We start from the raw sequence: 14,046 nt of genomic DNA, 5'->3' as shown, positions 1-14,046 counted from the left end.
TATGCCCCTCCTCGAAAGAAAAGAAGAAAAACTTATTCCAGAAGAAAATAAAAATAAAACAGAAGATGGAAATCACCCCCACACCGAGAGACAGCAGCTGCTAATGTTCAGTTAAATATTCCTCGGGACACACAGACGCCCACGCCTGCAAACATGCCCGGGCCCACGCGCTGGCTTGCGGCAGTCGTCTGTGATGCGCCGGTTTCCCCTCCGCCTCGGAGGGCGTCTTTCCTGTGTGTCTGTCTTGAAACAGGGGGGACTGGCCCCGGGGGACTGGGTGTGCCTGGGCCCGCTGGCCAGGGACATCTGAACCATCTTGATCACATCTTGATCAGTAGAGAGCTGCAAGAGCTTCCGACTGCACGGGATGCATGGAAAGGAGGCTCCGTAATTTATGTCACCTGCCTCGTCCTGCTGGGCAGGGGGTTGTTTCCAATTTTCCACTATTGCAAACAACACACGGCAGTCATCCCTGGGCAACCGGGCGATTTATTTTCTTAGGATAAATGGAGCCCCAGCTCCATTTCTGTTTTTTTTTTTTTCTTTTCTTTTTTTTTTTTTTTTTTTTTTGAGCTAGAGTCTCACTTTGTTGCTCAGGCCAGAGTGAGTGCCATGGCATCAGCCTAGCTCACAGCAACCTCCATCTCCTGGGCTCAAGCGATCCTCCTGCCTCAGCCTCCCGAGTAGCTGGGACTACAGGCATGCGCCACCATGCCCGGCTAATTTTTTGCATATATATTTTTAGTTGGTCAATTACTTTCTTTCTATTTTTAGTAGACATGGGGGTCTCATTCTTGCTCAGGCTGGTTTCAAACTCCTGACCTCGAGCGATCCGCCCGCCTCGGCCTCCCAGAGCGCTAGGATTACAGGCGTGAGCCACCGCGCCCGGCCCCAGCTCCGTTTCTTAACACAGGAAAGCCTGTCTCTGGAGTGGCCCTCACGGTAAAAAGAAAAGTCTATCCACTGACATTTTCCAACCCCATTCTTCCGTCTGTGGTCGGCTGCGTCACACCTGCTAAACATGCAAAGTTCAGGTTCCACAAACCCCGCTGAGTGGGGAAAAGAATCTCTCTAAAACAGGGTTGAATAGAAACCAAAACAGACAGACTCAATACCATGAAAAATGACAAATATTAAAAATAAACCTGATTAGAAAGGACCTGGCTGAAATTATATATTACAAATCATCGCAATGATGGAATAAGATGCTGATCCATCAGTACAAATAGGGCACGTGGTTCCAACAGGTAACAGGTACACACAAATGCTCGCAGTTACGGAGTTTGCATACTGGGGAAAATAAGGTTATTTTCTTCTTGCCCTACCTCTGTGTGTTTTCTCTTGCTGTACCTCTGAGTTCCATAATAAACATGTGTAGTTTTATAATGACACAGTTTGGAAAAAACTAAAATCTAGGAAGCAATATAAATGGTTATGGACGGGAGTGTATTTGAATGCGTGATTTCTGTCCACATGTTGGGGTGCGTGCGATGAACAAGAACCCCGGGCACAGGGGAACATTTTTGACATGGGAAAATGTCCACAATCTCTTGCCAAGTGAAAAATGAAGAAATAGCAGGTACAATGTAATCCCATCTGTAGTTTAAAAATTATGTATTTAATGTATAATTATATATGTACATGTGTATGTGCATTAAATACCAGGTGGATAAATGTTGAGTCTTTGCTTCTGGAAAGGGGTGATGGATAATTGTGTGATTGTGTGTGTTTGTATGCATATGTGAGAGTAACTGAGTGTGCACATTTTCTGTTTCTCAAGTTTTCTGAATTGACTATATTATGTTTGAAATTGAGACAAAATAGTCTAGAAATCTCACTTTTTCAAGTTACAAAGCCCCTTCTTCCAAATCCTTCCCTCTTTTTTAAACTCTGCAAGGGACTCCTTGAGAATGCCTGCATCCACTTGGTGGCCACACACTCATGCATCATCCCCATCTCCGCCAAAACCTTTCTCCCGGATGCCTTATGCCTCAGTTTCCCCCTCTGTAAAGCTGGCACAGTGTTGCTCTCTACCGCCTGCCTCCTCTGCGCGCTGACGTGAGGACTCAGTGGCAGTGAGTGTGGCGAGGCCGTCTGTGCCAGGGTGGGTAGGGGTTGAGAAGTCACTGCCAACATTATAGTATTTCCCTTCTTGGTGGGTCCAAGACCTCTTTTTGCCCCGGGGAAATGGCAGAGGGGCACAGAGCTCTGTGCGGGTCACCAGTCTGAGCACCCGTGTTGCCACGGTGCCTGGGAAGGCGGAAACAGCCTCTGCAGCCCTGCTGGGGCCGCAGTTCCTGCCTGGTGAGAGGGCTGCCCGGCCAGGGGCACACACCTGAGCCCAGCGGGGGTGCCGGCTCGCAGAGGCCAGCAGGGCTTGCAGGGACGTCTCTCTGATCGGGTCCAGGACTCCAAGTTCTGCGGGGGTCGGCTGCAGGCACCTAAACAGGGCATCCTCCCTGGGTTGGAGAGAGCTGAGAGCCTGCTGGGTGACCTTCAGCCTGGCTGGCTTCTCTCTGTCTTGTCCCTATGGCTGAGTTCTCTCTCTCTTACATACTTCTGGGAGGAGGAGAGGTAATGTGTGGCCGAATCTGGTTACCCCAATTTCCAAGACACCGCACATGATGTCCATTTGGACCAGGCTTCGGAGTGGAACAGACCTTGACTTTGGGCAAATTTCTTGAGACCTCAGTTTATCAATCCACAAAATGGGTATCATAATAATATCTACCTTCTCGGATGATATGACAGTTATCGACTCTGAATGTGAAGCCACAGCCCAGTGAAAGTGGCAGATACCAGGATGAAATCACTTTTGTCAGATCCAAACAAATTAGAGCCGGGAAAGCACGAAGGAGGAGAGCTTGTGCTCACGTGTCTAAGATGAAGACTGTCTCAAGGACCTTCTAGAATAACCCCACGAGAAATTCCTCCTTTAGGACTGCAGCAACTCAGATAAGATGCTCTCGAACGAACACTGCCCAGCAACGGCATGGCCACCAATGTGCTGAACCTGCAAACTGGGTTTCCCAGCAGCTGGCATGAACTTCTTTCTGCTGATAGAAGCTTCCCTTCACGCGCCCCTCCCCACACGCACCCGCGGCCACACAAACTCGTCCTATTAGGAGATATTTTTCTCTGATGTCTTTTTGTAGGTGGACGGCACAGGTGCTTAGTCAGGGTGGCTATTGCTGGCAACCAGGGGCCCTCCCCGGGGCTTGGGTGCTGTGCTGCAGCCTGGGATAAATGCTCCTTGGGTTCAGCTCTGGCACTAGGAGGGGACTGGTCTTCCTTGTTGTCAAGCCGGGCTCAGCCTGGTGCAGGTGGGACGGTGGGGCTCTCGGTGAGCTGGGGGGGGTGGTGTGGATCTGGCCATTCTGCGCCCAGGTAGGTGCAGGCTGTCCTTGGTGCTTGGCTACATTTCCCCAGGGGAGGGCACTAAGGGACTACCGGAAGCAAGAGAAGGAAGATGGGAGCAGGAGAGTGTGCTAGAGAGAAGGGAGACCCAAAGAGCAGGCCTTGGAAAGAGAAAGGCACCCCCAAACAACAAAGACGAAAAGGTAAAGTGGAAGGAGGGACAGGGGGAGGGAGAGGGAGGCAGAGGGGCGGGGAGGGAATGACAGATAAGTGGGCGAAGAAGCACATGTGTGCTCAGCAGGGAGCAGGCCTCAGGCCCTGAGGGCAGCTGCTTTACAACTTGAATATTTATGGAGCCCAGGGACCCTGGAGACTTTGGAATGAGAGGTCCCACATTTGCCCACTCACCCACGATACACACGCGTGGGCGTGCGGGTGTACCCACACCCCGAGGGACATCAGTAATACCGAGTATGACCAGCGAGGCCTCCCCTAAGTGGGTGACGAGGCAGCTGTGCCCGCCCAGCACGGAGGTCTGCAAACGACCCGGCCAGATCCAGCTCTCCTGAGTTTTCTAAATGCGATTTTTTCCTGGATCAGGGCCATGCCCATTTGTTTACGTATTGTCTTAGGCTGCTTTCGTGCTACAACAGCAGAGCTGAGTAGTTGTGGCAGATACTGTCTGGCCCACAAAGCCTAAAATAATTACTATCGGGCCCGTTCCAAAAAACCCTTTGGAGAGACCCCTGGCCTACAGGTTCGGGTGTTGGCACCAGAATCAGAGAGTTCTGGGTTTGAATCCCGGCTGTGCTGCTTACCAGCTAGATGATCACAGCCAGGTGTTTTCAATTTCCTTGACCTCAGTTTCCCCATCTGCAAAATGGGGATGATAGTAATGCCTAATCTCACAGGATGAGGTGAGGACTAAGTGGGATGACGTGTGCAAAGTGTCCAGGCCAGTGTCTGGCACAGAGGGGACACTCAACGACTGGGGCGTCTGTCCTCTGCGCAATGATGTCACTTACAGTCTAGACCCGCCGCGTCCAGTGTGGTAGCTACAAGCCACACGTGCCTGCTGAGAATTTGTAATGTGGCTAGTCCACACTGAGAAGTGCCTTAAGTATAGAATACACACTGAATTTTGAAGACTTAGTACAAAAAAGACAAGAACGTAAATTATCCCATTAACTGTTCTTACACTGACCACATATTAAAATGACAATATTTTGGGTATATTGGTTTAAATAAACTATCTTATTAAAATTCATTTCACCGGTTTCTCCATACTTTTAATGTGGCTAACAGAACTAAAATTACACATGTGGCTTGCGTTGCGTTTCTATTGGGCAGAGCTGGTCTGGATGGAAGGTTTTGTTTGTTTTCTCATTTCATATCCCTGCCCCCCACCATGCCCCATTGGTTTGGAAGTTAAGCTCTCTATTACTCTGTTTTTAGTGTAGTAGTTCTCAAAGTGAGGCTCCTGGGCTAGTCTCATGAGCCACACCTGGGAACTTGTTAGAAATGCAAATTCCAGAACCCCACCCCAAATATTCTGGAACAGACCTCTGGGGGCGGGCCCAGCCATCTGTGCTTTAGCAAGCCCTCCAGGTGAGTCCGATGCATCCTGAAGCTCTAAATCCACCCGGCCTTGTGGTTACCCTTGAAAAGTCACTACACACATATTTAACTTAACAGAACCTAGAGTTGATCAACATCCTAATGCCCTGTTCCCAACTAGTGGGAATTATTTAAAACATTTTAATTCTGATCACTCCCCTTGACTTAACGTGCTACCATGTCCAGTATTTTAATTCTGTCCTTTTCTAAAACTCCATAATTTAGACATTGTCATCGTGATTATTTTACATTGGTAATGTTTGCCTAAAATAATGTACCTACATGTTTACCAATATTTTGTTTATTATTTTTTCTTAAATCTCAGACCTTCCTTCTGGAGTAATATCCTTATTCCCAAAGAATAGGATTTAAAAGTTTCTTTGATGAAAAGCATTTTGGTAGTAAGCTCTTACAAATTTTGTTTATCTGAAAAAAGTCTACATTTTACCCTTGCCCTTCAGAGAGTTTTGTTGGGCACACACAGTTTTAGGTTGACAGTATTTTCTCTTAGCGCTTTGAAGGTGTTGCTCCATTGCCATACGTCTTCATCTTTGCCAAAGAGAAGTCAGCTGCAAGTCTTTTGTTAGCTAGTTTTATGATTTCCTCTTTGTCTTTAGGGTTCTGCACTTTCATTATGATGTGGCTAGATACAGATTTCTTTTTATTTATTCTGGTTGCTATAAATTATGCTTTCTGTACCTATGGGCATTTTTTGGACTATTCTCAACCATTATCTCTTAAAATAGTACGTCGTCTCTATTCTCTCTGTCTCTCTCCTGGAATTCCAATTAGATATAAGTTGAAATTTTGAATTCTATTTTTCCTATCTTATAACCCAGTACTTTCCAACAGAATTTTTCGTGGTGATAAAAGGTTACGGTATAATCTTCACTGTTCCATGTGGTGGCTGTCAGCCACATGTGGCTATGAGCATTTAAAATGTAGCTAGTGCAACTAAAGAACTGAGTTTTAATCTTAATTCAAATATAAATCTAAATAGCAACATGTGGCTAGTGGGTATTTTATTAGACTCGACAGCTCTAATTTCTCCTTCATGGCTTTTATCTCCTTATTTCTCCACATTGAATTATTGGTAATCTTCTTAGATCTGTTTTCTATTTTTAAAATCCTCTTTACTGCTATATAGTCTGACGCTTAGCCTATCTTTTTATTTATTTTTCATGTTAGCAATTACATTTTTTTTATTTCTAAAAAGTTCTCTTTGATTTTTTTTTTTTCACGTTTTCCTGGTCTTTTCAGATAGTTTCTGGTTGTTTGCAACTGATTTTATCATAGATTTCCTTAAGTATTTTGTACATAATTTCTGTATTTGGTATTGACTATTATATCTCAAAAGGCCTAGGAGCATCTAAATTTGCTGTTTGTTTCTGTTGACGCTTACTCATGCTGAACTCCTATGTATGAGAATGTTAATTTATGAGACTCTTTAGGACCCAAATAGCGGGTGCTTTTCTCCAGAGAGGGTTCACGTTTTCCCCTACTGGGGTCGAGAGCAGATAGAGTGGGGATAAGACCTGGGACCCGGGGCCACTTCTTTCCCCTTCAAGAGACCCTGGTTATGGCCGGGCGCGGTGGCTCACGCCTGTAATCCTAGCACTCTGGGAGGCTGAGGCGGGTGGATCGCTCAAGGTCAGGAGTTCAAAACCAGCCTGAGCAAGAGCGAGACCCCTGTCTCTACTAAAAATAGGAAGAAACTAATTGACCAACTAAAAATATATATAGAAAAAATTAGCCCGGCTTGGTGGCACATGCCTGTAGTCCCAGCTACCTGGGAGGCTGAGGCAGGAGGATCACTTGAGCCCAGGAGTTTGAGGTTGCTGTGAGCTAGGCTGACGCCACGGCACTCACTCTAGCCTGAGCAACAAAGTGAGATTCTGTCTCAAAAAAAAAAAAAAAAAAGAGACCCTGGTCGACTGAGGGAGTCTCAGGCTCTGTTCTCCCACGTTGTCACATCCCAAGATGTGACTTAATCCCGTTCACACTCCCGATGTCAGCGTCTGCACCTGGGCCGACCTCGCCTTTTGGGTTCGGCGATCACACTCGCTGCTCCTGTTCTGGCGTCAGGGCCCAGCTTGTCTGTCTTTGTCTGTCTTGAGGATTTCTTTTACTTTTTGTGAGGTTGGCGATGCATTAAAAATATGTTTTAGTCCAGATTTATCAGTTTCATAGAGGTAGGCCTTGCAGAATAGGCCTTCCTCCAGACTTCCCCGGGGGGACGTGCCTTGCTGTGTGCACTGCCACCCAGCACTCCCCACGTCCTGCCGGGGAGTGAGCCCCGAGGTCAGCAGCCAGGTCTATCCGCATTTTCATGGCCCAGGCCTGCTACGTGGCGATGTGCAGTGCCATTCGTGGTGGCAAAAGCCCAGGTTGTGGGAGGCGCCTTTCTTCCCCTGTCTCCCCAGCTCGGCCCTTCCTCGTTCTCATCATTTTTGTGCCCAATGAAGATGAGATCGTTATGCGCTTGGGTATTCCCATGGGAGCCTCAGTTTCTCTTGCCCTCCCGTAGGGATAAAGGGGCGAAGGGCACATTTCAGAAGGGAAGGGAAGGCTCAGAGAGGTCAGCGATGTTTCCGGCAAGTTGTCGCGGGAGCTGGGCCTCCACCCGAGTTCCCACCTCCCGGCGTGGAAGAACCCGTGCAAGCAGCCCTCTCCCCGCTCTCGATGCTCATGCTTGGCCACAGGGGACTTGGGCAAGGATGGCTGAAGCTGGCAAGAGCTGGGGCGGCGAGTGAGGAGTGGGGACCTGCTCTCGGAGGCTGGGAAGTCGCTCCCGGCCCTGCCTGCCAAGCTGGGGGGCTGGGAGCCTCACCGTGAGTCAGAGCGAGAAACAGACACAGAGAGAGACAGACAGACACAGACTTCGTGGGATCCAAAGTCCTGCGATGGGGAAAGACAGGCTGACGGGGACATGGCTGTCCACCCTTGAATTGGGGCTCTGTGTGTCCGCCTGGTTTTGGGGATGATCTACCGAGCACCAAGGTGCCTGGACGCTCCTTTGTACAATCAGGGACACCGATGCCTACTGCCCACTGAGCAATGGAGGACAGGTGGCACGGAAGGGCACAACGGAAGGATGGTGGACTTTGGCACAGGTGAGCCCTGGGCTGGGATGAGGGACTCAGCGTGATGCTCAAATGGTGTCAGTGGGGTGGCCTGGGCCTCGCACCAGGCAGGTTCAGAATCCTAGGACTAGAAGGTGCCTTTAAGGTCATCTCTCCATCCCTTTGCCTTGGGGTAGGACCTTCACGTGGAGGGGTGATCCAAGCCTTCTCATTCTCAGAGTGCTCTTTGGACCAGAGCATCAGCTGTAGGAAGCTGGTTAAATACACAGAGGCTTAAATACAAGAGAACTTATCTGGTAAATTCTCTACTCCCGACCTGCACGGAGAGCTAGGGGGCAGCCCTCACTCCTCGGACCCCGCCTCAGGGAGGTGGCGTTCTCCACCCCGCCCCAGTCACCCCTGACCTCAGGCGTTCTCCACCCCGCCCCAGTCACCCCTGACCTCAGGCATTCTCCACCCTGCCCCTGTCACCCTTGACCTCTGCGTGCCCTGGGCAGACACCCTTGGCAGCAGGACTTAGAGCTGGCAAAGACTCTGGGCTCCTTATGGGAAGGACTTAGAGCATTTTAATCACAACTTTTTCACCACTTAAAATTTTGAGCTGTTCCCAGCTGGCAGTCTGGTGACTCACGCCCTGGACTTAAGAGGCTCCTTCCGATGCCCTCGGCATCACAGACTTTGGCACCCCCCTGCCACCTGCTTCCCCGGGGTTGACGTGTGACTAGACGCAGAGCTCCTGGGAGCCTGGCGGGCAGCACTGGCCACCGGTGATGTTCTGTGCTGAGCTGGGGGTGGCGCGGAGAAACAGGCGTCCCTGTACCTGGCTGGGTCTGTCGCTGCCCCACAGAGGCCCAGACAAACAGCGGCTGAGCGCTCAGACCCCAGCTGGCCCCGAGGCGGAGTTGAGGCAGGGGGCTTAGTGAGGTCGGGCAAAGCTGCAAAGGGCCCCTGCCGAATTCCATCCCTCCGGAGTCTCCGTTGCCTGTCCCTGTCTCGTGTGGCCGCACCATCTCCCACCTGGAGCCCCAGCCACCTCTCACACCCCGAGTCCCTCCCTCTCCCTCCTCTTCAGGCCCAGAGGGACTTATTTTTAAAAGCTGTTTCTTCCCAGGGAGCTCTTCTGCTCGACACTCTCAATGGCTCCCTGGTAAAGTCCAGGTCCCTTACCATGACCCACAGGCTCTGTATGACCCAGTCCTGCCGACCTGGCCAGTCTGTCCCTCCGCCGCTGACCCCCGCCCTTGCACCCCGGGCTTGCCGCGTTTCCGCCAGCATGGCTCTGACCGCCCCGTCTGCAGGCGCTGCCTTCTATGGGGTCATCTTAAATGACAAATGCAAACTGCCCGACCTCGACCTCCCTCCAAAGCCTTCGCAACTGCCTCCTGGAAAGTTCCTAAGCCACTGGGGGGCGACTTTAATTATTGCACAGAGACTGACCGAGGAACGGCAAACACGTTCGTGAGCTGTGTGTCTCTAATTTCCTTCAATATGAAGAGAGCCTTGGGGGGGCCGGTGGCGGGGGTGTCCTCGCACTCGGATGCCTGGTGGGGAAGACCGGTGCCAGCTGTGGCTTCCCCAGTCATGTGTCCTCAAACACGATACCTGGTGGTCCCCAGCCAGCACGGCCAGGGTGCGCTCACCATGGGTCAACGACCTTCTAGAATCCATGAATACGTTCAGCAGACCCATAGCACGGGGCGGAAGACCCTCGGAGGTTTTCCCCACTTTGTGACCACATCTTCTCTGCTTTCATAGGGACCCTGCCCCTTGTCTGTCTCCCTCCAGCACCACCAGAATTCTGGAAACCAGAGAACAAAGCCTCATTCTAACAGCTCATAGCTTTATCAGCTTTAATCCTGTCTGTCTGAAAAGTGTAATGCAATGGGCTGTTGGACCCCAATGCTTGCCTTGCTCCATCTCTTATGTCTCCTTGGGCTATTTATGGCACCTCTCCGAACCTCAGTTTCCCCATCTGTAAAGCTGAGACAAGAATACACACGCATTTCATGAGACTTTGGTGAGGACGACGTCAGGATAATTTATGTGATGTCATCATTTACATTTGCATCCTCAGCCCTTAGCCCTAAGCCTGGCGTATAGGAAGTGTTCAGCCAGTGTTTGTTGAATGACTTAATGAGTGTATGTGAAGTGCCTACCACATGCCTAGCACACTGCGCACTCAATAAATGTCAGCAAGTCATATCAGACTGTCCTGTCCCAGCTTTCATCACAGCGCCTTGGTCCTCCCTCCGTCCCTGCCATGAAGCCAGTCTTTTCCCTCAGCCCTCCTCTGACACCCTCTGCATCCCTGGGCCTCCGGGTTGCAGCTGCTGTCCACACTGATGGCCAAGGCAGCCTCCTGGGACTTCTGGGAGAGTACGGCAGCCCCCTTTTGTCCGGCCTGTGGGCACCTTGACCTGAAGGTGAAGCCCCCCACCCCACATTCAATCTCTGAGTCCTGAGCCTCTGGTGGAGTCCGTGGAAGTGACAGAGGCTCCGGCTGCAGGTGGCTGTGCAGCCCTGCTCGGGGCAGGGGTGGGGCAGGCGGGGGGCTCAGGGCTCCTGCAATGACTGCAGCCCTCTGAGGGCAGCCCCGAGTGAAGCCCCCTTACCCCCTTCCCCGCCTCTCCCCCGACCCCCCAGCCCTGGGAGCACTGTTCTGGGTTCAGAAGGGCTGGGACCCTGTGGCCTGGCTGTCGGGGGGTGGGGCAGGAGGGCCCTGTGGTGAAGGAGGGTGTGTGCCAAGTTGGGACGAGCCCCTGTGGCCGGGCAGGCCCCGGCTCTGCAAACGGGGAGGCCGGGACCACCGGAGCCGGACGCGCCCACAGAGAAAGAAGATCCAGGACACAGGTGGCAGAGACCTTGGCCTGGAGACAAATTGGGGCTATGGAATCTTTTTCTTCCAACAGACACTACATTTTAAAAGATTAGTTGTCAATATTAGAGAATTGGAGTGTATTTGGCATTTTTGGCTTCTCTTAAAAAATCAAGAGCTCTGGAAGCACTAGGCTGGCATCTGCCCCGGGCAGCTTCACTGGCACTGAGTGAGTACGGCTGCCGCCTTTCTTTTTTTTTCCTTTAGAGACAGGGTCTTGCTCTGTCACCCAGGCTGGAGTGCAGTGTCATCCTTATAGCTTGCTGCAACCTCGAACTCCTGGGCTCAAGTGATCCTCCTGCCTCAGCCTCCCTGACAGCTGGGACTACAGGTGTGTGCCACCATACTTGCCTAACTTTTTACAATTAAAAAAATATATATTTTTAGAGATGGGGTCTTGCTATGTTGCCCAGGCTGGTCTCAAACTACTGGCCTTGAGAAATCTTCCCGCCTTGGCCTCCCAAGTGCTGGGATTACAGGCGTGAGTCACCGCGCCTCGCCAGCTACTGCATTTAAACAGGGCACGTGCTGCCCCCAAAGTGGCCCTTTTACTGACTCGCCTATCTGCTGGGCCCCGAAGGCGTCTGGGTTTGGAGCAGAGAAGAAATGAGGCATCTAAGTGCCCAGCCCGGTGCTGGCATGGGGGCAGGTTTGCAGAGGTGGGTCCCTGTCACTGTCACCCCAACACTCTTTGCTGACCTAAAACGGCAGGTGGTAAAAGTGGCTCCGGCTGCACCATGAGGCTGCGCAGCCTCGATGGCTGCTGCCTGCCTCTTGCTTTAAATCTGTGGCCTGAACCCGCTGCACCCTGGGACGGGCTCCCTGAGGCCCGTTTTGCAGATGAGCAAAGTGGAGCTCAGAGGGGCCAGTCGGCTGTGGGCAGAGGGCAGGCCCGGACACAGAGCGGGTCCTCTCCAGCCCCTGAGGCCCCCGCAGCGCCCACGTGTCTCTCCAGCTATCGTTTCGTCTCTGCCACAGCCAAGATGTCTTATCCTCATTTCAAAGAGGGGAAAACCGAGGCTCGACGCAACTCAGCGACTGGCTGAGGGTCCCATCGCCGGCCAGCGCGGACTGGCTCAGGGACCGGCCCGGAGGATCGGGCTCCCAAGCCTGGGCCTTGCCTCCTGCCCGCCCCGCTGGCTTGTCTCGGCCTTGCGGGCTCAGGCCTTGGCCAGGGCGAGTGTGTGCTTCTTGCGCTCGCACAGGGAGGGCGTTGGGAATGGACTCTCGCACCTGAGCTGCAGTCGCTGACCCGGGCCTGTTATCTCTGACCCTCCACTTGCGCGCAGGCCCTCAAGGTCCCTCTGGACTGTCTCGAGCCTCCTCCCTGTCACCGCAGCCCTGGCCCTGCAGTGACAGCTGTCAGAGGCTGCCTCCTCCCCTCCTGGCCCGCATGCCCTGGCCCACGGGCTCCACGCCGTCCCCAGGGACGCCAGCCTCCTAACAAGGAAGGAAGCTGGCTCTGCGCAGGCAGGCGGCCAATTTGGATGTGACTCTGACACGTCCGGCCTGTCCCAGAGAAAGCAATTAGGCAGCTCAGAGCCGCCAAAGAGTGACAAGCCACCCTGGAGGACCGGTGGGGCCGGATGCGCTGGCAGCATGGGCGTGCCATCCCCCGGGGCCCTGTGCCCGTGGACTCAGCCCCTCTGTCTTCACCTGGGACCTATGACAGCAGCCAAGTAAGAAACCCCGGACTGGCGTTTCTCAGCCCATCCACGGGGGCTCGTCTGCCTCCTGCAGGGGCCGTCCCTGCCTCAGTTGCCCTCTGAGCAGAGGGGATGCCAAGATAGACAGGTAGCAGCCACACCTGGCCTCGTGCGTGGCTCACCTCACTGCTTGAGATACAGGGACCTCACACAAGCCGCAGGGACTTCCTGTGGCTAAACAATGTCAGCTTGGTGGCATGCTTCAAGATCTCTAAAGAAAAGCTGACTCAGTACCTCAAAGCATAGAATATTGGAACTAAAGGGGCCCAAAGAAATCATCTGTCTCAATATTTCCCAGATGGTGAGCCACCGAATGAGGATGAAAATACATGGTTCTGTGGCCACATAAGTTTGGGAAACACTAGATAGGAAAATGTGAAATATGTTTCTTCATTGCAGAACTTGTCAGAGCCTTGATAAACTAATGCATCATGTCGATCTCTAAGGGACAGAGACACGATGCAACGTTTCAAAAATGTATTGGCCCGGGGAAGTTTTTTCCCTCCAGCTGAATCTTATGGCCTGAGACAGCCCAAGGCACTGGCCAGACTGGCAATGGTTAGGGGCCCTGGGTTCCGGAACCGGCTCAGACGCTGATGCCCTGCGGGGCTGTGGGCCAGCCCCTCCCATCTGCAGCTCGTGGGGAGTGGGTGACGGGCCCCTGGGAGCCCTCTCAGCTCCCAAACTGTCGCCTCCTCTGGTCTCATACCCGGGCTGGCCCGGCAGCTGGGGCAAGCTGCCGAAATTACCTGGGCCTCAGTCTTCCCACCTGTGCACAGGGCCCATCCTGCCTACCCCACGGGGCTGGCAGAGGCTTAATGAGATCACCGCCATAGTCATCGCTGTCGCTAACATTTAGGGCTCCCTATGCTACGCCTTTCATCTGTATCGGCTCGTTCCATCCTGCGGCCACCCTCTGACCCGGTATCTTATCGTCCCTATTGCACCAGTGAGGAAACTAAGGCACAGAGGTTAAGTGACTTGCCTAAGGTCACCAGGCAGCAAAGTCAGGACTGAGGTGGGAACCCAGGGAGTTTGCTCAGAATCTGTACTCGTCTCTCTGCCTGCCGTTCCCCTGCATCTGCTGTAAACTGTAGAGCGCTGTGACCCCGGAGGGGCGATGTCAATACAGTCTCGCCCCATGGGGGGACGTGCGTGGCCTTCCAGGGAGTCTCTGGCCTCATCTTAGAGACTTTCAGAGGCTGGGGGGCCACATCTCCCTTTCTCCGAGGGTTAAGGTAGGGCTCGTGCTGTCTCTCGCCGATGGGCGAGCAGGGAAATGGGGGTGCCCGGGCAGTGACTCCAAGGGAGGCCGCTGCCCTCCTGCCCCCCTGGAAACAGCTCCGAGGCCTGTGGAGGAGCTCAGAGGACCTGGCCGCGGTTTCCTGTCATGCTGCGCGACTGCTGC

The 14,046-nt window shown here is 52.7% G+C and overlaps 1 protein-coding gene across 3 annotated transcripts in view; it reads right to left on the bottom strand.

Moving 5' to 3' along the window:
• Positions 1 to 14,046, bottom strand: part of KAZN (kazrin, periplakin interacting protein) — a 1,045,723-nt gene that overhangs the window by 18,179 nt on the left and 1,013,498 nt on the right. The window lies entirely within an intron of this gene.

Source organism: Microcebus murinus, chromosome 2, assembly GCF_040939455.1.
Source record: "Microcebus murinus isolate Inina chromosome 2, M.murinus_Inina_mat1.0, whole genome shotgun sequence".
NCBI classification, from domain to species: Eukaryota; Metazoa; Chordata; class Mammalia; order Primates; family Cheirogaleidae; genus Microcebus; species Microcebus murinus.
This window is presented reverse-complemented; position numbering and strand designations above follow the sequence as displayed.